Genomic DNA, 24,010 nt, shown 5'->3' on the forward strand with positions numbered 1-24,010 from the left:
TGAAATCAGAATAAACCTTTCCCGTTTTAGGTCAATTAGGATTACCATCATTTTTAATATTTGCCAAATGCCAGAATAATGAGAGAGAGAGAATGTTTTACGGTATTTTTATTACTTACTGCAAAGTCAAAAGTTTAAATACACTAAGATTCCTATGCCTTTAAGCAATTCTGGACTGCCCATATGATGATGTCATGTGTTTGGCATCGCTCCTGGCACTGAGTGTCGGGTGTCAGCTGTCAGGATCAGCTGACACCCGGCTTCGATCACGCACGCACAGCCTGTGTGCGGGCGCGATTGCCATGTTGTAATAATACGTACCTGGCCCATAAGTACCAGGGAGCAGGGACATATTATTACGTACCACGTCAGAAAGGGGTTAATTAAAGTGACAAAAAAAATGTAAATCCAGAAAAAAAAAACAATATTTCAATATGGTGTTGCAATATTCTTCTTTCTGTTATAAACTGCCGGGACAATGAGACAATTGCCTTTTTATGGGATTTTACTGAATCTTCATCTAGTTAACTAATAATTTGGAGCAGCGATTGATAAAACACTAAACAATATTACAGTGTCCATTTTAGGACATGATCAGATATCAAAATCAAACATCAGAATGATGTCAGTTTCAGGCTAAATACCCTGTCTGACAAGTGATTCTGACAAGTGATTCTGACAAGTGATTTTGACAAGTGATTCTGACAAGTGATCCTGACAAGTGATCTTGACAAGTGATCCTGACAAGTGATCTTGACAAGTAATTCTGACAAGTGATTTTGACAAGTGATTCTGACAAGTGATCCTGACAAGTGATTCTGACAAGTAATTCTGACAAGTGATTTTGACAAGTGATTCTGACAAGTGATCCTGACAAGTGATCTTGACAAGTGATCCTGACAAGTGATCTTGACAAGTAATTCTGACAAGTGATTTTGACAAGTGATTCTGACAAGTGATCCTGACAAGTGATTCTGACAAGTGATTTTGACAAGTGATCCTGACAAGTGATCTTGACAAGTAATTCTGACAAGTGATTTTGACAAGTGATTCTGGCAAGTGATTCTGACAAGTGATCCTGACAAGTGATCTTGACAAGTGATTCTGACAGGTGATTTTGACAAGTGATTCTGACAAGTGATCCTGACAAGTGATTCTGACAAGTGATTTTGACAAGTGATTCTGACAAGTGATCCTGACAAGTGGGTGAATAGAATGGGGCATCAGACTGCGCTGCTCGCCTGTCAGAATTATGTACCAGAGGAATCCAAGTCGATGTAATAATGAAATAGACTTTATTTCATCATTACATCGACTTGGATTCCTCTGGTACATAATTCTGACAGGCGAGCAGCGCAGTCTGATGCCCCATTCTCTTCACCCAATGAAGGATCATTGCTTCAGAGTTTGCAGCAGCCGCCAATGCTAAGTACAGTGGTTGTGTCTTACACAACCCTAATAGGTGAGTGAATTTGAATTATCTCTCACGAATATTCCTTTTATCTCGGATAAGACCCTGTGTGCGCTTTATATACCTTCTAGTTACCCTGTGACAAGTGATCCTGACAAGTGATTCTGACAAGTGACTTTGACAACTGTAAAAATAGTAATAAAAAAAATGTCACTGTTTGCTGATGGGACTTGAACCCACAATTATGTGTACAGAAACCAGTATACTAACCACTGAGCTATTAACTCAGTTGAAGAAACCAAGGTTATGTGATTTTCAGTGCAAACCTGATTGAAACTCATTGGGACTTATGCACAGACTGCAAGCAAGCCAAATTCAAATGATGTTTGATTTTGATGTGTGAGTCTGATGTGTGAGTCTGATGTGTGACTTTCTTCAAACATCAGAATCTGAATCACTATGACTTTTTGTCACCCTGAGTATTTTCATGGTTGATCTCATAAGACAAGAAAAGCTGCCAGCTACTATCACTTGACTTTAAAGCTCAATGGTAAGGCATCAGCCTCTGAAACTACAGTGTCATGGTTCAAATCCCATTAGGATTATTATTATTATTTTTTTTCAATTATGCCTGTTTAGCACACAAACTACAGGGGTGTTTTACTTTTAATATCTGACATTCTGATTGCCATCCTGACGTGTTAAGAGTTTCAGACACGCTGTCTATTTGCATGATAAATTACATAGCCAAAGTAAATTGGGAGGCACTAATTTACTACATATCTATTTCCAAGTGACTGTACATTTGCATAATTTCTTAAAGGGATCTAATGATAAAATGTCTTTATTGTTAATTTTTCTTTCCATCCACCCAAGAACTGGCATAAGTCCCAAATGAGTTTCAATCAGGTTTGCACTGAAAATAATATAATCAAATAGAACTGATTGGCTTCTTCAACTGAGTTAATAGCTCAGTGGTTATTGCACTGGCTTCTGGACACAGAATTTTGGGTTCAAGTCCCATCGTCGAACAGTGACTTTTTTTCAAATTCAAGTTTTTTTATTTTTTGTGTTGAAAAAGTACAAGAAAGTACAAGAAAATACAATATACATAGTAAAAGGGGTAACGTAACTATAAATCTATGCATAACTACAGTACATTGGGCGGGTACAGGGAGGGTTTTCCATCAATATCCAGATCAAGCATATATTTTTCCATATGAAAGATAGAGAGAGAGGGAGCGTCTGATCAGAACATCTCCCCGAATGCGTGGACGCCCACTTGCCCAGATAAATCTGCAAAAGCTACTGCACAGTCTTTTCCAAAAATTTGAGGGAATTACCACGGGAATGGTTTGGAAGAGGTATAAGAGTTTAGGTAGGACGTTCATTTTTAGTATATTTATTCTGCCGAACCAGGAAAAATCCTTCACCGTCCAAGAAGTAAGATCTCTATGGAGTTGTTCAATAAAGGGCCCAAAATTAAGATAAAATAGACGGGAGAGGTCTCTATGAATACGAATTCCTAAGTATTTGATACCCTGTGAGGGCCAGGCAAAGGGAAAGTTGGACTGGATGGAATCCTGTATGGATTTGGGGAGGGAAACACCGAGGGCCTCAGACTTCGCTGCATTGATTTTAAAATTTGACCATGTACCAAAGTGATCTATTTCAGCCATAACAGCAGGGATGGATATATGTGGTTGAGTGATATATAGCAGGACATCATCAGCAAATGCAGAGCACTTGTACTCGGTGCCTCCCACCCCAATCCCCCTAATATTGGGATTATCGCGGATTGATGAGAGCAGGTGCTCCGTCACTAGGATGTATAAGAGAGGGGACAGAGGACATCCCTGTCTTGTCCCATTGGTTATTATGAAAGGTGATGATAATGTTCCATTTATCTTCAGCCTAGCTGACGGATTGCGATACAGGGCCATGATTTTGGCTATAAAAGGGTCCCCTACCCCAAGCTTTTTAAGAGAGTAATATATGGCGTGCCAGGAGACTCTATCGAATGCTTTCTCAGCATCCAAAGAGAGTATCAGTAGAGGGATACCTCTTGATTGGGCATGATGAATAATGTCAATTGTCTTTAAAGTGTTGTCCCGAGCTTCCCGCCCAGGGAGGAATCCAACCTGATCCAAGTGTATGTGTGCGGTTAAGAAAGGTTGCAGCCTATTCGCCAATATTTTCGCGTAGATCTTCAGATCCACGTTCAGCAGAGAGATTGGTCTATAGCTAGAACATAAGTGTGGGTCCCCACCCTTTTTTGGGAGAACAGTGATATGTGCCTCTGTAGTTTGGGGAGGGAAGGGGTTTGTGCAGGATGCGTGATTAAATCCTCCCAGCAGGAGAGGTGAAAGGAGCGGAAGGAATGTTTTATAGAATTTGACTGTATATCCATCTGGGCCTGGACTTTTTCCACTCGCTAACGACTGGGTAGCTAACTGCAATTCGGACTCTGTTAAGGGTTCATCTAGAGATGTGGCGGGAGACATTTTTAAAGGGTTCTGTGCTTGTGTTTCAGGCGTGTCGGTCCCAATCAAGGAAGTATTAACAGGGGATGTGTTGTTTGGTATACCATCGAGATTGTATAGTTGAGTATAATATTTATCGAATTCAGTTGTAATATCTTCCGTTTTGTTTAGCATTTGACCCGAGTTGTCTTTTATTTTTGGGATGTGATTTTGGGCTTGTTGGGATTTTAGAGCTCTCGCTAGCATGCGTCCACATTTATTGCTATATTCATAGAACTTACTGCTACAGACCTGGAGATAGCGTCTATATCCCAAGTCTAATAGTTTTTTGGCTTCCTGTCTGGCTGCTAATAGGTCTCGGAGTGTTGCTGTGGAGACGGCATGTTTGTGGGCTACCTCAAGGGTTTCTACTTTACGCAGAGCGAGATTGACGTTATGTGCCTTCTCTCGCTTCAATCGGGAGCCATGTTTAATAAATAGACCCCTAAGAACGCATTTCAGTGCCTCCCATTTGATTGTGGGGGGAGATACGTCAAATTTGTGGTCTTCCTCAAAGTTTGATATTGTGTTGGTTACATCCTGGGTGCACACCGGGTCCAGTAACAAGGATTCGTTTAGTTTCCACGACCCTGAAAGCTTGAGTAGATTGGGAATAACGAGAGAACAGAATATGGGAGCATGGTCAGACCAAAGCATAGTCCCTATCTCCGTCTCCGGCTGCCAAGATAGGGCTCGGTGTTGCACCAGGATAAAGTCAATTCTGCTGTAAGAATCATGAGGGGAGGAATAAAAGGTATAATCTTTGACAGTCGGGTGTGTGAGGCGCCAAACGTCACAGAGCTGTAGTTGGAGAAATGCCCTCTTTACTTTTTTGATAGCTGAATAAGATAGAGATGCTTTTCCTGTTGAATTATCTAATGTAGGATCTAGTGTTAAATTGAGGTCTCCACACAGAATGACGGTACCCTGGACAATGGGAATGGCTTTGTCTATTAGGTCGAGAATGAACTGAGTTTGACCCTGGTTAGGGGTATAAGCATTGATGAATGTGAAAAGTCTGCCTTCAATTTTTAAAATTAGGAGCATATACCTTGCATTTGGATCTTTAATGCATTCGACAAACTCGTGTGTCAGGCTTTTGTGAATGAGGATAGCAACTCCCTTACTCTTAGATTGGGTGTTATTACACAGGTGCCAGTGGGTATAATATTTGTTTTTAGGGGTAGGGGTATGATGTTTTTTAAAGTGTGTTTCCTGTAAGCACGCAATCTGTACCTTTTTTTTGTGAAGTAGTCTAAGAATTTGGGCCCTTTTTCCGGGATGTTAAACCCCTTCACATTGAAGGAGGCATACTTAAGTGTCGCCATTGGGTTGAATCTCTTGGCGGTCCGCTCCCCTCAGAGTAAAATGATTGCAAGCATCGATGGACATTTGAAGCAACTGTGGGAAAAAGACAACAGGGTGAAACAAACATAACAAAAGAAACAGTAAGTAAAGAACTACTGTTCGGGGTATAAGTAACCATTTTAAGTAGAACCAAGCGTATGGGGGTACCCGATCGCCTGGCGGTGTCCCTTCAGGGGGAAAGTGACAGCTAAGCATCGTGAACACTAACACTCCTTTTGAGAATTGCGTTGCAGGAAAAAAGACTAACCAACCGACTATGAAAAACATTACTGAAACTTACTGAAAGGCAAAACCATTAAACTCCCACGGGGTTACAGTGGGGTCAACAAATATAGGTGAATATTCTGTTGATAGGTGCTAGCAAAGTTAAGACATTAAGACCTATACATTTAATCAGATATTTGTATGTGCTCCCCAGTGGAGCTACCCGTTTTTCCCTCCTGACTCCTTTCAGGAGAAGACGTTAGGCTATCTTAAGACTAACAGGCAGTTCAAATGAAGTACACCACTAAACATAGGCCTCCAGGTTCAGGGTCCTTTTCTGGGCATCTGCGGCAGTCGCTGGGAGCGCTTGGTGACTCTCTGGGGGAGATTAATAGAAGATGAAGCCTCTCTATCCCGCCCACGGCAAGTTCTGCCGTCCTCTAAAGCCGAAGACAGTGTGAAAAACTGGAACCACTGTGGGATCGATATTTGTGGGAGATTGAGTTGTTTTAAAAACTCCGGCAGGTCTCCCGGGGTGAGTAGTCTCGCCGAGCGTCCATTGTGTCTAACTTGAAGGGAGACGGGGAAACCCCAACGGTAGGGGATATCCCGCATCCCGTTCCCTGAGTGCGTCTGTGAGTGGTTTCAAAGCTGCTCTCATTGATAATGTCCGCCTAGACAAGTCAGGGAGGATCATCAACTGCTTGCCTTTGTACATTGTTGCAGAGCTGTCCCTGGATTTGAGCAGGATCTCCTCCTTAGCTTTGTAGTAGTGGACTCGACAGATGACATCTCTTGGTTTATTGGGGTCTAAATCCATAGGGCGTAATGCCCTGTGAGCTCTGTCTAGCTCTATCACGGAGGAAGGAGGGGCCCCTAGTATTTTATTGAATATGTGATTAAGAGTGGAGGGTAAGTCCGCAGTAACCACCGATTCCGGCAAGCCCCTGATGCGTAGATTGTTTCGTCTTCCGCGGTTCTCCAAGTCGTCCAGGTGAGATTGGAGGTTGATGATATGGGCAGATTGGACGTGTATTGTATCCTGGAGCGCTGTGATAGTAGCAGAGGTAATAGTCATGTTCTGTTCTATGGTGTCCACTCTCGTTGTCAGGGTAACCACATCAGATTGCAGTTTTGCAAATTCCTGTTTGCACTCTTCAACAATGTATTTTGCAAATGAGGTCATATCCTCTTTAGTTGGAAAAGATTGCAAAAGTGTTTGAATGTCAGCCAAAGTCACTGGTCGTGAGCTCGCGGCCCATGATGGTGCTGGTTGTGGTGCAATTGAGGGTTCTGTGGAAGTAGGATATTTAGTGGCATCAACCATGGATTGTTCGGTTTGTGTTCTTAGAAGTTGTGGAACCCCTGTTAGAGGCTCTGAAGAGAGATCCATGAGATTCTGAGCAGGCTCCAAAGGGGTTAATATATGATCCTGAGCACACAGTGAGCTGTGATTAAATGCTTTTTCTAAGCCAGCTGTATTTCCCTGTGTGGATAGTTGACTCAAAAAGGCCCTCTGTGGAGGTATGTTATCAGGAGGGATAGGGTTAATTAATCTTCTATGAGGAGCTGCCAGATCCTGTTCTGTTTCAGATGCACAGACTCCACTTTCACTTTCCACTGTATCTCTGTGTAGGGGCTGGTCTGCATTCACTCCCTCCTGTGCCCTGCCCCCTCTGTGCCTGTCTGTCTCTGACTCCACACAGGAGGCCAGCGCCATCTTGGACATAACATGTGTACTTGTAGTAGTGATGGGTAAAATGCGATTTTTTGGTGAGCCGGCTCTTTTGGATCGGCTCACCAAAAAGAGCCGGCTCTTTTGGCTCCGAAAATGGCTCTTCATTTCCTATTACCTTTGGCTTTAAATTTGAAGCCAAATTCTGGTATGTTTTAACCCATGATTGTATACCTTTTAGTAAAAATCTACACATGTGCCAATTTATGACATAAAACAGAATAGTTTCCAGAATAACCAGATTTTATATTATTTGCTGTAAAAACTTTAACAAACACAAAATGAACATGCAAAATACCAACAAGATACTAATTATCAGTGCCACATTTTAAAGCTACCTTCACACTTGGCAGGTTCGCTGTGGGCTGTCTGCTGCAAACAGTCTGCAGCAAAACTGCAGTGTCAAATGTGGCATCTGCATCCAGGCGGATTTAGATAAGGAATTTGCTGCGGAATTCACCCGTCCATTGACTGCAATGAATTTCGCATATCGGATATTCTGCACATATTCACATGCTGCTGCTGAAGCCAATTTCACACCTCATGTCAGATTCTGAATTTTTCCACGAAGTGAGAATGTATTTTGGATAAAAACCATTGCCACTGTTGGTTTCTGTAAATGCCATGGAATTTCCACGCTGATGATCTGCATGGAAACTCCGCTGCAAATCCACAAAGTGTGAAGGCAGCCTAAAATTGTCTTTAGGGCCCATTGGATAGATAAACTAAGTGCCATAGCTTGGATGGACTGATTCAGTTTATTTCTTCTGTTATTATCTGTTTTGGAAAAGACTGTTTTTTTGGTGTCCCATCAAGGACCAATGTCTTTTGCCATCACTAATATAATGTCATTAAAGGGGTTGGATCACATGGGCATTAGTGCCATTAATTGAAGAGAACTTTTTAAAATAGGTATATTCTCCATATACTTATTTTAAAAATTCTGCTTCAATCCTGCTGGTATTCCATAAAAACCTATGTAACTGTTTACATGGGTTTCCATGGAAGTTGTCCTGTGCCGGAGACCTATTCAGCAAAAGACACACAGGATGCGACCATGTTGTCGGGCAGCGCTCGCTGACTGACCGCATGGACCATGCAGCACCCGAGCCTGCGATCCAGTGATGCTCAATCCAGCGATGGTATGTTTGCAGAGGAGATCCTTATCTGCCCTGCCCATATGCATCGCTGGATCATTTGTTCTCTTCCATTCAAGTGAATGAGAGAGAACAAGGGACGCACATTTACATCCGCTGTTTCTCCCTCGCTCAGCGAGGATTTACAAGCTGGCGGTAAATAACTATAATCAGGCTAAATCCAGATGTCAGTAATTTAATAAAGTGCCTGACTGCCTGACTGCTGCTTGCTTGTCACAGATTGGAGGGGGGCGGGGCTGTGAGTCAGTGCTATGTGCGGCAGCAGGAGGAGCAGGCATTCTCAGTCTCCTGGATAAGATCAGAGTGACTACTGCCGGGAGGGAGGGGCCGGGAGGGGCGGGGCAAGAGGGGAGGGAGGGGCCGGGAGGGGCGGGGCAAGAGGGGACTGACTGTGGAACCTGAACTGGCAAAGAGCCGTTTAAATTTCAATTGGCTCCCTGCCAGGAGCCGACTCATATGATTCACTATAAAGAGCCGGCTCTTAGAGCCGGCTCGTTCAGGAGCTACCCATCACTAACTTGTAGGAGATGTAACTGCAGTAGTGATTACCCTGCAGAAGCCACGATCTTCAGCAGAGTTCATACTGTGGCTGGAGTGAGTCTCCAAAGCAAGCATTTGGGAGGGGGAGGCAGGAACTGATTGCATATTACCTCCGTGTGTCCAGGTCTCTGTTGTTGTGGTAGCTGTTACAGGTGCTGATAAGCTGCTGCGCAGGAGATAAGCTTGGATATTTCCCTGCACAATGGCTGTTGGTGATGCAGAGACAGTACTCCTGCCTTTTTTGGCTTTTCCCATGCCTTGTAGAGCCGGTTAATCAGATCTTTTCACAACTGATGTGGAGGAGCTCTGGTGTGTGTGTCCTCACAGATCCATAGCTGGCCACGCCCCGAACAGTGACTTTTTTATTGTTATTACAGTTGTAAAAGTCACTTATCAAAGTCACTTGTTAGAATCACTTGTCAGAATCACTTGTCAAAATCACTTGTCAGAATCACTTGTCAATGTCAGAATCACTTGTCAAAATCACTTGTGAGGATCACTTGTCAGACAGGGTATTTAGCCTCAAAGTGACATCATTCTGATGTTTGATTTTGATATCTGATCATGTCCTAAAATGGACACTGTACAATATTAATTTCTCCTTGAGCTTTGTTATATGTTATTGATGATCTGTCATCTCGGTCCCTAGCTACATTCTTAGCTCTCATCGTCCATCCTTATATCCTCCCATTATTTGGGTTCCTGTCTCCATGTTCTGTGCTGTGTAAAGTCTAATCTCAACTAACGGCCCCTTAGTCCTAAAATTGGTCAAATAATTTCCCCTCATCAATAATGACAACAGATGATGCAGATATCGACCCCATTCACACTTCAATTTCACCTCCATATTCCCGTTGTATCTTACATTCATGTTATAGATGCACAGCGGTGTTATCACATACAGCGCTGTCACATTATCACTAGATATCATCTGTATTTTATCTGATTGGGGGAATCTACAGCTGAAAAAATGAATTAAAACACAAACATAAAACCTCCAGCCCAGAACTGTCCAGTGAATGTGGAGAATGCGGCTCATCTCTACAGTATGTAATGGTGACTCCTCACCGAGGTGGTTACCTGTGGGAACGTCCCCTATACTCCGCTCATCACCCCGCACATTGCTTTCTTCTTTATCCATCATGGCTGCAGCGTTATTATTCTGCAGATCTTTTCAAAGCTGTGAAAGAAATAATGTAAAAGTCACAGACGGAAGGAAAAGTCATGTGGAATGTTCTAGATGGATGCATCTGTTACAAGAGCCGTGTGGCACCTGAGATGCCAGTCTACGCCGGCATCGTCACCTCCTATATCGCCAGAGCTGCCCGCAGAGTCAGTGCGGCAGCGTTAGGGGCCGACATCGCAGGGGCAGGGTCCACTGAGTGCGGCACATTATGGCGTTGGGATTTCCTTCATTATTTGTCTTCACAATTCGGATGCCCTAACTCTTATTTTATATACTGTATTTTTTAAGATACTTATAGTGTATTATTGGTTTTATTCGGGGGGAGGTTAGGGGCGTATTTAACAATTTTTTTTCATGTCGTTCAATTGTGTTATAAGCAAATTGTCTCTTCAGAGAGGAAGAGAACTAGAACTCTAGCGCCACCTATAGGAAATATCAATCCTAATAGCCAATATCGACCCTTTAACGAGCCTTATCACATGACTTAGGATAAAAGACAGAACCAGAAACTCAATTTGCAGACACTGTGTTTCAGGGTACTGCTCCTCATCAGTGCAAACACCGGTGCAAACTGTTGAGTTTTTCCAGCAGAAGACGACTCGGGAAACCACCAGTCGTGTCTCTTTTTTTTTACGTCTTTTCTGACATTTTTTATGCTGGTGATTTTATTCTTGTTTATCTATATAAAACATAACTGCCAATTTTCAAAGTGAGGAAAGAAGGACACAAGCTGCGTATTGCACCGCTGCCATTTTTATTTTACGCTAAGTCCCTTCGTCAACCTCACCCAGTCCTTTATAAGCACCCACACAGAAATATTCTCCTAGTAACGCCCACTAGTGTTCCCACACAGTGCGGTGCCCCTATAATGACCCCACAGTATGATACCACCACAACTGAGGATGATGAGGGTGATAGTGCCTCTGTCTGAAGCGTTTAGATGAGGGACAATGAAATAGCATCAACTCTTTGCGGGGGGACAAGAAATTAGGAAAGAAAGAACCACTGTGATATGGAGGAGACCATCCGTGACCAGAGGTCCAACCCCACCAGCAATATATAGAGATAGATAATAGATAGATGACGGGCAGCACGGTGGCTCAGTGGTTAGCACTGCAGCCTTGCAGTGCTGGGGTCCAGGGTTCAATTTCCACCAAGGACAACATCTACAAGGAGTTTGTATGTTCTCCCCATGTTTGCATGGGTTTCCTCTGGGTTCTCCAGTTTCCTCCCACACTCCAAAGACATATGTGTCACCCCAGGCCTGGATGCCACAAATATTAAAGGCTGTGTCTGAGAGCAGGAGGGAGGTTCCCTGGTCAGGGACAATTAGCATGCAGCACCTCCTGTCCCAGGCCAGTAGGGAGAGCTGGCAGCCCCTATAAAAGCTGGAACTGAGGGCAGGGTTAGAGAGAACTGGACGACCTAGCTCAGGACTGAGACTAGTCCCAGAGAAGAGGGACAGTTCAGCTGTAGCTGAGGAGTCCATGAGGCAGAGGAGAAGCTGCGAGCCAGGGACAGAGGCGACGAGAGCCAGTCCTGGCTGAGGGAACTACACTACCAGACATTGGGGTCCGAGGCTGTGAGGGTTGCAAGCCCAGCAGCAGAGAACCATCCAGCGAGGCATTTCAGGTCCCTTGGCCTAAGAAGCTTGGAGGCTCCGCCACACAGAGGGACCAGTACAACACGGAGAAGCAAAAGGTACCTAAGGCCCGAGTCGCAAGCCATACAGGCGAAGTACACGGCCAGCTCAGGGACGTGGGCTATTGCACCACGAAAAGGGGGATAGTCAGCAAGGGCAGAGAGAGAACGGTAGGCCTTCACACTCACCCTGACCAGTGGGGCTCGTCCGAATGCCCTCAGACACCCAGGCCCATTCCTGCCCGGTACTCCTGTTGGGTCATTAGTAATACCAACAATAAAGACCCTGGACTGTTTGAAGCGGATTCTGAACTCTTATTATTGCGGCCTGCACTATCACCCCCAGCATTCACATACGCTGCCCTGAGGCTACACTTTTCCCGTGGGGAGTTATCCTACCCCTGTGCAGCACACCAACATCAGCCTCAGCGGTCTGCCTAGCAGCGGCGGTCATTCCTGACCGCAATCCACGGGTGGCGTAGTCGGACATTCATAACTCTACAAATAGACTGCCACAGCATTTGGTCTGACCACCCTGAGCCACGGGATCGGGTTGCCACTACTACCCCCATCATCGCACTGAAGCCCGGTTCCGGGTGCCCCACGGCCCAGGGGGCGAGTCACATACTGATAGGGAATGTAGATTGTGAGCCCCAATGGGGACAGTGATGATAATGTCTGTAAGGCGCTGTGGAATTAATGGTGCTATATAAGTTAATAAAATAATGGATAGATGATAGATATATGATGAAAAATACCAGAACAGCACCAAATATGCAGAAAATGAGTGCAAGGCCTCCCAAACAACTATCCCCTTATCATATAAATATTTTTTTAAGAAAAGCAGGCAGCACTCCAAATGTGGGGAAGCCTGCTCACATTATATCTGAATCGTGCAACACTCGCAACGCTGCGATCGCCATCTTGAAAGAGGGATTTACATTGCTTTCAATGACGGCATGCATCTTCTCCCCTTTGAGGCTGTCAGCACCATATTACAGATTGGCAACAAATCAAAGTAGAGGGCACCGTCAATATACTGGGATCAACCTGATATATGCTCAAAAAAACTAAAGCAGGATCAAGAAAAGAAGACATGCATGAAATCAGGAATCACCAAGAGATAAATATGAACATTTTTTATTATGCACTCAAAAACACACACAATAGCCTGTACAGGCTTCTTCATGGGCCTGTACAGGAAGCCACTCCGTAGCGACAAGCGTTGGCACAGTCTGTGTCCTATCTTTTTCCTTTCCCTCGCATTTGAGCCCCAGGTTGTATTGAGGACTTTATCATTGGGAGTGGGATTCTTTCTGGATTATTGCATCACGTTAATCTGTCTTTTCAGCTTCTGTTTCATAGAATCATAGAATGGTAGAGTTGGAAGGGACCTCCTGGGTCATCTGGTCCAACCCCCTGCTCAAAGCAGGATTCACTAAATCATCTCAGACAGATGTCTGTCCAGCCTCTGTTTGAAGACGTCCATTGAAGGGGAACTCACCACCTCTCGTGGCAGCCTGTTCCACTCATTAATCACCCTAACTGTCAAAAAGTTTTTTCTAATATCTAATCTGTGTCTCCTCCCATTTAGTTTCATCCCATTGCTTCTAGTCTTTCCTTGTGCAAATGAGAATAAAGATGATCCTTCTACAATGTGACAGCCCTTGACATATTTGTAGACAGTTATTAAGTCTCCTCTCAGTCTTCTTTTTTGCAAGCTAAACATTCCCAAATCCTGCAACCGTTCCTCATAGGACATGGTTTGCAGACCAGTCACCATTCTGGTCGCTCTTCTCTGAACTTGCTCCAGTTTGTCTATGTCTTTTTTAAAATGTGGTGCCCAAAACTGTACACAGTATTCCAGATGCGGTCTGACCAAAGAGGAGTAGAGACCGATAATGACTTCACGTGATCTAGACTGTATGCTTCTGTTAATACATCCCAGAATTGTATTTGCCTTTTTTGCTGCTGCATCACACTGTTGACTCATGTTCAGTCTATGATCTATTAGTATACCTAAGTCTTTTTCACACGTACTGTTGCTTAGCTCTATTCCTCCCATTCTGTATATGCTTTTTTCATTTTTATTGCCCAGATTTAGTACTTTGCATTTTTCCCTGTTAAAAACCATTCTGTTGGTTGCTGCCCACTGCTCCAGTTTATTTAGGTCTTTTTGAATCCTCTCTCTCTCTTCTCTAGTATTAGCTATCCCTCCTAGCTTTGTGTCATCAGCAAATTTAATCAGTTTACCCTCAATTCCTTCAGCTAAATCATTGATAAAGATGTTGAACAATACAGGTCCCAGGACGGAGCCCTGTGGTACCCCACTTGAGACATTCATCCAGCTGGATGTGAAGCCATTTACAGCCACCCTTTGAGTCCGATCACTAAGCCAGTTATGAATCCACCTAACAGTTGCCTGGTCCATTGCATATTTGGTCATTTTTTCAATAAGGATGGTGTGAGATACTTTGTCAAATGCTTTGCTGAAGTCAAGATATACTATATCTACAGCATTTCCCTGATCCACCCAGTCAGTGATTCTGTCATAGAAGGAAATTAAGTTAGTCTGACATGACTTGTTAGTTACAAACCCATGCTGACTCTGGTTAATCACTTCATTCTTATCCATGTACTTACATACATGTTGTTTAATAATTTGTTCAAAGATCTTTCCTGGTATAGAAGTCAGACTCACCGGCCTATAGTTCCCTGGGTCCACATTCTTCCCCTTTTTAAAGATAGGAACAACATTTGCTCTTCTCCAGTCTTCTGGGACTTCTCCTGTTCTCCAAGAATTTTCAAAGATTATGGAGAGTGGTTCTAAAATTTCTTCTACGATCTCCTTCAGTACTCTGGGGTGTAATTCATCTGGACCTGGAGACTTGAACTCATTTATGTTAGCTAAATATTCCCTCACAATCTTTCTGTTTACAGATAACTTGGATTCCTCTATTCCTTTAAAAGGACAGTGAAGATCAGTTGATGTTACATTTTCTTTCTGAGAGAAAACAGATGCAAAATAGGAGTTAAAAAGTTCGGCCTTCTCAACATCCTCTCTTACCATTTCTCCATTTTCATCCTGTAAAAATCCTATAGCATCTTTGACTTTTCTTTTACTTTTGACATACCCCCAAAATCCTTTTTTATTGATTTTGACATCTCTTGCAAGCCTTAATTCATTGTCAGCTTTAGGTAACCTGATACGTGCCCTGCAGGATCTGCAGACTGCATTATAATCTTCTTTAGATATGCCTCCCTCTTTCCATTTAATAAACATTTCTTTCTTTCTTTTTAGCATGTGTTTAAGGTCTGTGTTAATCCATCCTGGTTTCCTTAAATGCTTCCCATTCTTCCTACTTTTCGGGATTGTTAACGATTGTGCTTTGAGAATCTCATTTTTAAAAATTTCCCATCCTTCCTGGACATTTTTGTCCTTAAGGACATCCAGCCATTGGATCCCTCCTATTCTCTTTCTGAGTCTCTTAAAATCTGCCTTTATAAAATCTAACCTTGAAGTTTGAGTCTTCACATGTCTTCCTCCTCTAGTTATCCAAAATTCTATAATAGCATGATCGCTGCCTCCTAGGGTCCCAGCCACCTTTACCTCCTCAACCATTTCCTCCCTGTTTATAAGGATTAGATCCAAAGTAGCAGATCCCCTTGTTTTCTCCCCTACCTTTTGGAAGATAAATTGTCAGCAAGAGAGGATAAGAATTTGCTTGACCTGTTAGTTTTACTTGAGAGAGATTCCCAACAAATGTCTGGATAGTTGAAATCTCCCATGACCACTACGTCATATTTTTTGGAGAACTTGGTCATTTGATACATAAAGAGTTCATCCATATCTTCAGCTTGCCCAGGTGGCCTGTAGTAAATGCCTACAATCGTGTCCTTTCCGTTGTTCTCTCCTTGTATTCTTACCCAAACAGTTTCCACAGAACTCCCAGTCTCTGAAGCTTCAATCTCTGTGCAGATATACGCTTTTCTAACATACAATGCGACACCTCCTCCTCGTTTATCAAGTCTGTTTCTTGCAAATAAGTTGTATCCTTTTAGCCTTTTATTCCAATCATGTGTATCGTCCCACCAAGTCTCAGTGATTCCAATGATATCATATTCCTTTTCCTGCGTTAGTAGTTCCAATTCTCCTTGTTTGTTGCCCATGCTTTGTGCATTTGTATAAAAACATTTTAGTTTGTGATTGGTTTCTCTTCCTCCCATATTTTTATTATTTAAATTGTTTTGTCTTTGTTCTTCCTTTCCACTTCCAGTAGCAGAGATCTCAATAGTATTTGTCAGCTGTATGGCTTTTTCTGGCCTTTTGCTTCCCTTCCCACATTGTTCTAGTTTAAAGCTCTCCTGATGAGTGTAGCAAGGCGACTTCCAAATACATGTTTTCCAGTCTTCGTAAGGTGCACCCCATCTCTAGCAAGTAGTCCATCGTATAGGTAATTCATTCCGTGATCCAGAAATCCAAATCCTTGTTGACGGCACCATCGACGTAGCCAGTTGTTCACCTGTAGAATCTTATTCCACCTCATTGTTCCATGGCCATCCACTGGGAGGATGGATGAGAAGACCACCTGCGCTCCCAATTCTTTCACTTTCTTGCCTAAGTCTTCAAAGTCACTGCAGATGGTTTCCAGGTCCTTTCTTGTGGTGTCATTTGTCCCCACATGTATTAGCAGGAATGGGTAGTGATCTGTAGGACTGAAGAGTCTTGATATCCTGTCAGACACATCTTTAATTTTTGCTCCTGGAAGACAGCACATTTCTCTTGAGGTTATGTCTGGTCTGCAGATAGCGGCCTCTGTTCCTCTTAACAGGGAATCCCCCATGACCACCACTCTCCGTTTTTTCTTCACAACATTCTTCTTTTTCCATCCAGGAGGATTCTGAGGGCTTACAAGGTTATTCATTGCTGGCAAAGTCTTATTTTGCTGTATTTCTTCATGGTTCTCCTGCGTGAGAGCCTGGTACTGGTTCCTGAGCAGTATGGGTGCTGACTGCCTCTCGATCCTCCTGCTTCTCTGGGTCACATGCTTCCATTCCTCTGTTTCATCAGGTGCAGTTCGAATTTCTTCTCTTTCTGAATCATGGTGTGTTGGTTGTGGTTTGGTGTGTTGGTTTGGTGTGTTGGTTGTGATCTTAGTACCGTATGAACATTAATGGTTGCTGCTATTTACAGTTGGAACCAGAAGTTTACATACACTACAGTTGTGCTCAAAAGTTTACACACCCCGGCAGAATTTTTCCTTTCTTGGCCTTGTTTCAGAGAATATGAATGATAATAAAAAAAAACTTTTTCTCCACTCGTGGTTATTGGTTGGGTGAAGCCATTTATTGTCAAACTACTGTGTTTCCTCTTTTTAAGTCTTAATGACAACCAAAAACATCCAAATGAACATGATCAAAAGTTTATATACCCTGGTGATTTTGGCCTGATAACATGCTCAGAATTTGACACAAATGGGTTTGAATGGCTACTAAAGGTAACATCCTCACCTGTGACCTGCTTGCTTGTAATCAGTGTGTGCATAAAAGCTGAGTGAGTTTCTGGGATCCAGACAGACTCTTGCATTTTTCATCAAACAAAGTCAATGTTTTGGAGTGGCCATCACAAAGCCCTAAACTCAATCCTATTGAAAATTTAAGAGCAAAGCTGATAAGGCAGGTGCGAGCAAGGCGACCTACAAACCTGGATCAGTTACACCAGTTTTGTCAGGAGGAATGGGCCCAAATTCCGATCAACTATTGTGAGAAGCTTGTGGAAGGATATCCCAAACGTGTGACCCAAGTCATTCAGTTTAAGGGCAATGGTACCAAATACTAATGAAATGTATGTAAACTTTTGGCTTTGCAGTAAGTAATAAAAATGCCTTAAAACATTCTCTCTCTCTCATTATTCTGGCATTTGGCAAATATTAAAAATGATGGTAATCCTAATTGACCTAAAATGGGAAAGGTTTATTCTGATTTCATGTCAGATATTGAGAAAAACATGCAGATGTGTCTTTTTATATAGTGTATGGAAACTTCTGGTTTCAACTGTAAATACCTGGTGCCAATACACCTTTTTCTTGTATATTATTACCAGCTCCTTTGGCACTTATACAGTGGTGGCCAAAAGTATTGGCACCCCTGCAATTCTGTCAGATAATACTCAGTTTCTTCCTGAAAATGATTGCAATCACAAATTCTTTGGTATTATTATCTTCATTTAATTTGTCTTCAATGAAAAAAACACAAAAGAGAATGAAGCAAAAATAAAATGATTGATCATTTCACACAAAACTCCAAAAATGGGCCAGACAAAAGTATTGGCACCCTCAGCCTAATACTTGGTTGCACAACCTTTAGCCAAAATAACTGCGAACAACCGCTTCCGGTAACCATCAATGAGTTTCTTACAATGCTCTGCTGGAATTGTAGACCATTCTTCTTTGGCAAACTGCTCCAGGTCCCTGATATTTGAAGGGTACCTTCTCCAAACTGCCATTTTGAGATCTCTCCACAGGTGTTCTATGGGATTCAGGTCTGGACTCATTGCTGGCCACCTTAGAAGTCTCCAGTGCTTTCTCTCAAACCATTTTATAGTGCTTTTGGAAGTGTGTTTTGGGTCATTGTCCTGCTGGAAGACCCATGACCTCTGAGGGAGACCCAGCTTTCTCACACTGGGCCCTACATTATGCTGCAAAATTTGTTGGTAGTCTTCAGACTTCATAATGCCATGCACACAGTCAAGCAGTCCAGTGCCAGAGGCAGCAAAGCAACCCCAAAACATCAGGGAACCTCCGCCATGTTTGACTGTAGGGACTGTGTTCTTTTCTTTGAATGCCTCTTTTTTTTTCCTGTACACTCTATGTTGATGCTTTTTCCCAAAAAGCTCTACTTTTATCTCATCTGACCAGAGAACATTCTTCCAAAACGTTTTAGGCTTTCTCAGGTAAGTTTTGCCAAACTCCAGCCTGGCTTTTTTATGTCTCGGGGTAAGAAGTGGGGTCTTCCTGGGTATCCTACCATATAGTCCCTTTTCATTCAGACGCCAACGGATAGTACGGGTTGACACTGTTGTACCCTCGGACTGCAGGGCAGCTTGAACTTGTTTGGATGTTAGTCGAGGTTCTTTATCCACCATCCGCACAATCTTGCGTTGAAATCTCTGTCAATTTTTCTTTTCCGTCCACATCTAGGGAGGTTAGCCACAGTGCCATGGGCTTTAAACTTCTTGATGACACTGCGCACAGAAGACACAGGAACATTCAGGTCTTTGGAGATGGACTTGTAGCCTTGAGATTGCTCATGCTTCCTCACAATTTGGTTTCTCAAGTCCTCAGACAGTTCTTTGGTCTTCTTTCTTTTCTCCATGCTCAATGTGGTACACACAAGGACACAGGACAGAGGTTGAGTCAACTTTAATCCATGTTTACTGGCTGCAAGTGTTATGATCTGCTACAAGCACTAAGGAAAGACAGGAGATCTGTCCCTACAATAGAACTAAACTGGATCCCTACGATGTAACGGGGAACCTGATCCTGCGATCAGACCCGCTAAAGTCCTCAGCTAGTCTGTACGAAGACCTATAGATGCAAGGGAGGGATCCCTACAAGAACTAGGGACTGGGATAAAGTTGGACACCTCCTAGCAGAAATTGTAGCAGTAAAAGACAAACACACAACATAGAACATAGAGGTCAGAAGACCTAGCAAAACTAACAGAGAAAGGTAACAGAGCACCAAGCTAGCTCAAGAGTAGTAATTACAATGAAGTCCAGCAAGGCCAGGAGGGCGGAGCCGGATTAAATAGGCAAAAAAGGTCATGTGACCAGCAAACAAGAAAAAAACCAACAGGAGAGTTCTAACAGCAAGTGTGATTTAGTTATTGCCAACACCTGTTAGGTGCCACAGGTAAATTACAGGTGCTGTTAATTACACGAATTAGAGAAGCATCACATGATTTTTCAAACAGTGCCAATACTTTTGTCCACCCCCTTTTTTAGGTTTGGTGTGGAATAATATCCAATTTGGCTTTAGGACAATCCTTTTTGTGTTTTTTCATTGAAGACAAATTAAATGAAGATAATAATACCAAAGAATTTTTGATTCCAATCATTTTCAGGAAGAAACTGAGTATTATCTGACAGAATTGCAGGGGTGCCAATACACTGTATACGGGTCTAAAAACGATTGGTGGTAGGTACGGTGTCCCATCACTTTAGTATTTTTAGTGGACCTACACAGTCTCTACATCTGGTGCTGCATATTTGGATGTATTTTTGCTTATGTTGTGTGTCATAGAAAATATTAAGAAATATTAAGGATTTCTCACTCCTCTTGAAACCCCTCATCTCCCCTCCCCTATAGTATTTGTCAAAGGAGAAGAGCTGACACTTGGCCAGTGCAGATTAGCCCATACAGCGGAAGTAGCTTGTAGGCATATGTCAGTACAAGGAGAGGTGGCAAACCCAATTAGCATGCGAGTATGTGTTCCAGTGACACAGGCTTGTGAGAAATCTAGGTGAGAAGGTTGTATTCCCAGAACTTCAAAATAATTCAACAGAAATCTTTAGTCTGGCTGGCACTGGCACAAAATATGGAAAATCTGGAGTTCTATACTTCCGATAACAATGGGGCCCATATTTTTAATGCCAGGGTCAGCTAAGGAACAATATGCATAATTTTCCGTAGCTGTACGCCCTTCCAGTTAGTGTTAATGCAAAAGTACCAGATAACAGACCACAGCTTTGTCATGCATGGTCACTAAAGAAAGGTAAATTCATAATGGAAAATATAGTATCACTTTAGGGCTTCTGCGATCAACCAGCGATAAGTTATCCCAGAAGTTAAAGATTCTAATATTAATATGAAGGCTGGAGCCCAGCCGACATGATGTCAGCACAAGGGGCGTGTGGGCCGGTCTCCCCCTTCGGCATAAAAGACCCAGCCGAAGGTGAGTCAGTACTCATGTTGGAAGTACATATTGATGTGTAACATGGGTCACGTTTGCTGAATGGTCATAGGAGCGCTTCCCTCCAACTATACTGAGTCGTCTCTGTGATCTTTATAGTAAGTCTTCTTTAATCCCGTTTTATTTGTGCAACTGTATATTCTGTACGGTAATTGTCTCCTTTTGTAAAACCTTTTGTATATTTTTCAAAAACACTGCCTCCCTTTTTGGATTAAATATAAAATGTAATAGTTCTGTTTCTTTTGTCCTGTAATCATTCCTCCCCCAAGCCATATCATATACGCTACCAGAACGCAGGCGTCTGACCCGGCCTGTATTATATTTCAAACTCGGTTGGTGGTGGCAATGAATAATAATAAGTGGGCTATCGTGAAGCTGGCAGTGACCGTACTGGGCGTATACACATATTCCATGCGTTGGGATATGGAGGTGTGTACGCCATACGCTCACTGGGCGCTTGCCGATACCTACATATCGGGGTCGTGTGTACACGAATCCCTGTCTTCCCTGACATTGTGTATAAGAGCAAGAAGTTCTCCTTTGTCAAATATCTTTGAATATACATATCTGTTTTCCGATAGTAGGCTCTGGCTATTATTTTTTGTGGTGCAAGGATGGATAAGACATAGCCCTATTGTGGGCAATGCTATGTGTTCTCTGGATTTTAACTGTTTTTACAATTTTCAGTTGAATATAACACGGGCGTACCATTGCGGACATGCGCAGTGAGAAGCATAGGACATTGAGGATGGCGTGGTAATACTATGTGTGTACTGTGAATGTAATTATTGATTGGTGAATCGCATCTCTAATCAAGATATGCACCTGATATTAGTTATGACCACTTGAGGCACAAAGCACTTTATATGAAATATATATCATATTACTGTATTTGATGTTTCTGAATATATACATTACTATTGTACATTCACTATATAATGAATTGTATATGAATATATAATCTATGATTAATCATGAAGATGTAAATTCATTTAATGAGATGTAATTACACAAATCATTGCTTGTAACTATATATACCTCACCATTTGCACTTTTACCCTCCTTGAGAAAGGTTCTATGAACCGAAACGTTGCCATTTGGGCTTAACAAAGTCCACTTTTTTACCAAATTTTGTATGTTTTTGGAGTGCTGCGTTCTTTTTATAATATCTATTATGTAACAAATTGGACACTTGTCGGGAGGCTTGGCACCCACTGTGAGTAAATACTAAATGGTGCTGTTCCACAACCCCTCTGTGAGGAGCTGCTCACTTACTAAAGACTAAGAGACTTTTCCAGCGTGGAGCACCGTTTCCGTCGATATTATTATTGTGTTTTATTAGAGATTTGTTGGTTGTGTTTTATTAATGCTCTGCTTGCTCGTCAGTTTATGAACACTAATTTTACTTGTACATTGTCCAGTGTTCCAGTAATCTGATCAGTATCTCAGGAGCCTAAAATCATTGTCCAAATAGTGACTAAGCCCATTGTGTGAGTGTTGATTGTAGACACAGTGGAGCTGCCACCACATGGGGTCTTACATGTAGTCTAAGGTGAAGGCTCCTGGAATATTCTTCATTGTTTCAGCTAACAGTAAATGCTTAAGGGGGAGGGTGTGATCACTCCTGACCTTTGAGGGGGCTGAGCCCAGAGAGGGAGAAGCGACATGTTTTAGTGAGGAGTGGGTGGAAGGACACCGAAGCGAGACAATCTATGGTTGTGGACGTGGATGTGGATGGATGGCTTACAGAGTGTTGGAGATCAATTACCAACTAAGCTGGATAAATGTGCTACAGTTGTGGATATGTCGTTTGGATTTAAACTTTGTTGAAGGACTGTTGCTACTGGATACATGTGCTTCCATCATTTTATCTGTCATCTGGAGGATTGTGAACTGTGGCTACAGACTATACTGGCTGGAGATACGAAATCCGTGGGCCCACCAAAAATTGGGAGACAGTGAGTACGGCCTGAAACAAAGCCAGTGGAACTACTGATCCCAGGTTGGGAACTTAAGGACTGAGAGAACTGTATTTTGGCCATTTACCTGGAATTGCTGTATTACCATGTATGTGATTAATAAAATATTGTTGCATCGTTAACCTGCCTAGGTGATTGCTTACCACCAACAACCTCAGATCTTTACTCCCTCTATTTCAAAATAGATAGATAGATAATAGATAGATAATAGATGATAGATAATAGATAGATGATAGATAATAGATAGACAGATAGTAGATAATAGATAGTGTGACAAAGTCACTGGCAGAATACTGGAGGGGAGATATGTTTCACTGAGACTGTTAGCTTCAGTGATGTGAAACATGGAAGATTCTCCTGCATAGTAGGTGCAGAGAGGGTTAAACAGCCATTTAAAAAGGGCATGTTTTATAGGTGGATGGCTGTAGTGCGGGCGGGAGGCCATCCACCATATCTCCACCCCAGGGTGAGGTCTGGGCTTTAAATAGCCAGCCTTTTCACTCAGGTGGTGTTCAGTGTGTGGAAGCTAGCTCCTGAGAAAGAGGAGCTTGTGTTTGTGCTAAAACTGGACCATGTGCTCTTGCTAAGCCTGAGTGGCCGAACCTTGGCCGAAGTAAGGACTTTTCTGTATCTTTTTCCTTTTTGTTTCCTGTTACGCCAGAAAGCTTACGTTTATGTTATACACTTGACTGTGGTTTATGCTGCTTCTTACGATAAACCTCCAAGTCATTTAAAGAGATAGCGTTCTGTATCTACCTCCGAGTGCAGCTGTCACGTGTGTGTCAGGTGTGATAAACAGTCGCTCTGGATCTGGCTGTAGAAGGTCACTTGGCATTACAGATGCCTTCTTAATCTTTCTGTCTTTAGGACCTAGTGACTACCTCTCTCCTGCTGCTAATTGACACACCTTTGCCTGGAAGTTAAAAACACTCAGTTTGCTCCAGGGAATCGCCGGTAATACTTCTATGTACAGGCTTGGAGCACTAGCAGTCGGCTAGCGTCTTCTCTGGTGCCCTTGGAGGACAGTTGGCATTACTCCTCTGGTGTCTGCTCAAGCTAAGTTCGTCCCTTTTGTTTGTCTACCTTGTTGTCTTTAGTTTGTAGTGGGGCTTGAACAGTGTTCACCCCTCCCCCTCCCTATCTAGGACCAAGCTCTAGGGTCAACCAGAGTTTAGGGTCCTGTTCGGCGATAGGTGTGGAACCTATATAGGGAAGGTAGGGTAGGCAGGGTGATATTAGATCTGCCTAGGGGTCTCCACTCCCCCTTTCCCTAGTGTTTGGGCTTCCTCCCCTC

The 24,010-nt window shown here is 42.8% G+C and overlaps 1 pseudogene; it reads right to left on the bottom strand.

Annotated features, from left to right (window-relative positions):
- Nucleotides 1-24,010, bottom strand: part of LOC141264867 (uncharacterized) — an 86,547-nt pseudogene that overhangs the window by 48,538 nt on the left and 13,999 nt on the right.

The sequence above is a fragment of the Phyllobates terribilis genome, unplaced genomic scaffold (assembly GCF_046119375.1).
Source record: "Phyllobates terribilis strain yellow unplaced genomic scaffold, ASM4611937v1 Scaffold_4__5_contigs__length_816908805, whole genome shotgun sequence".
Classification (NCBI taxonomy): domain Eukaryota; kingdom Metazoa; phylum Chordata; class Amphibia; order Anura; family Dendrobatidae; genus Phyllobates; species Phyllobates terribilis.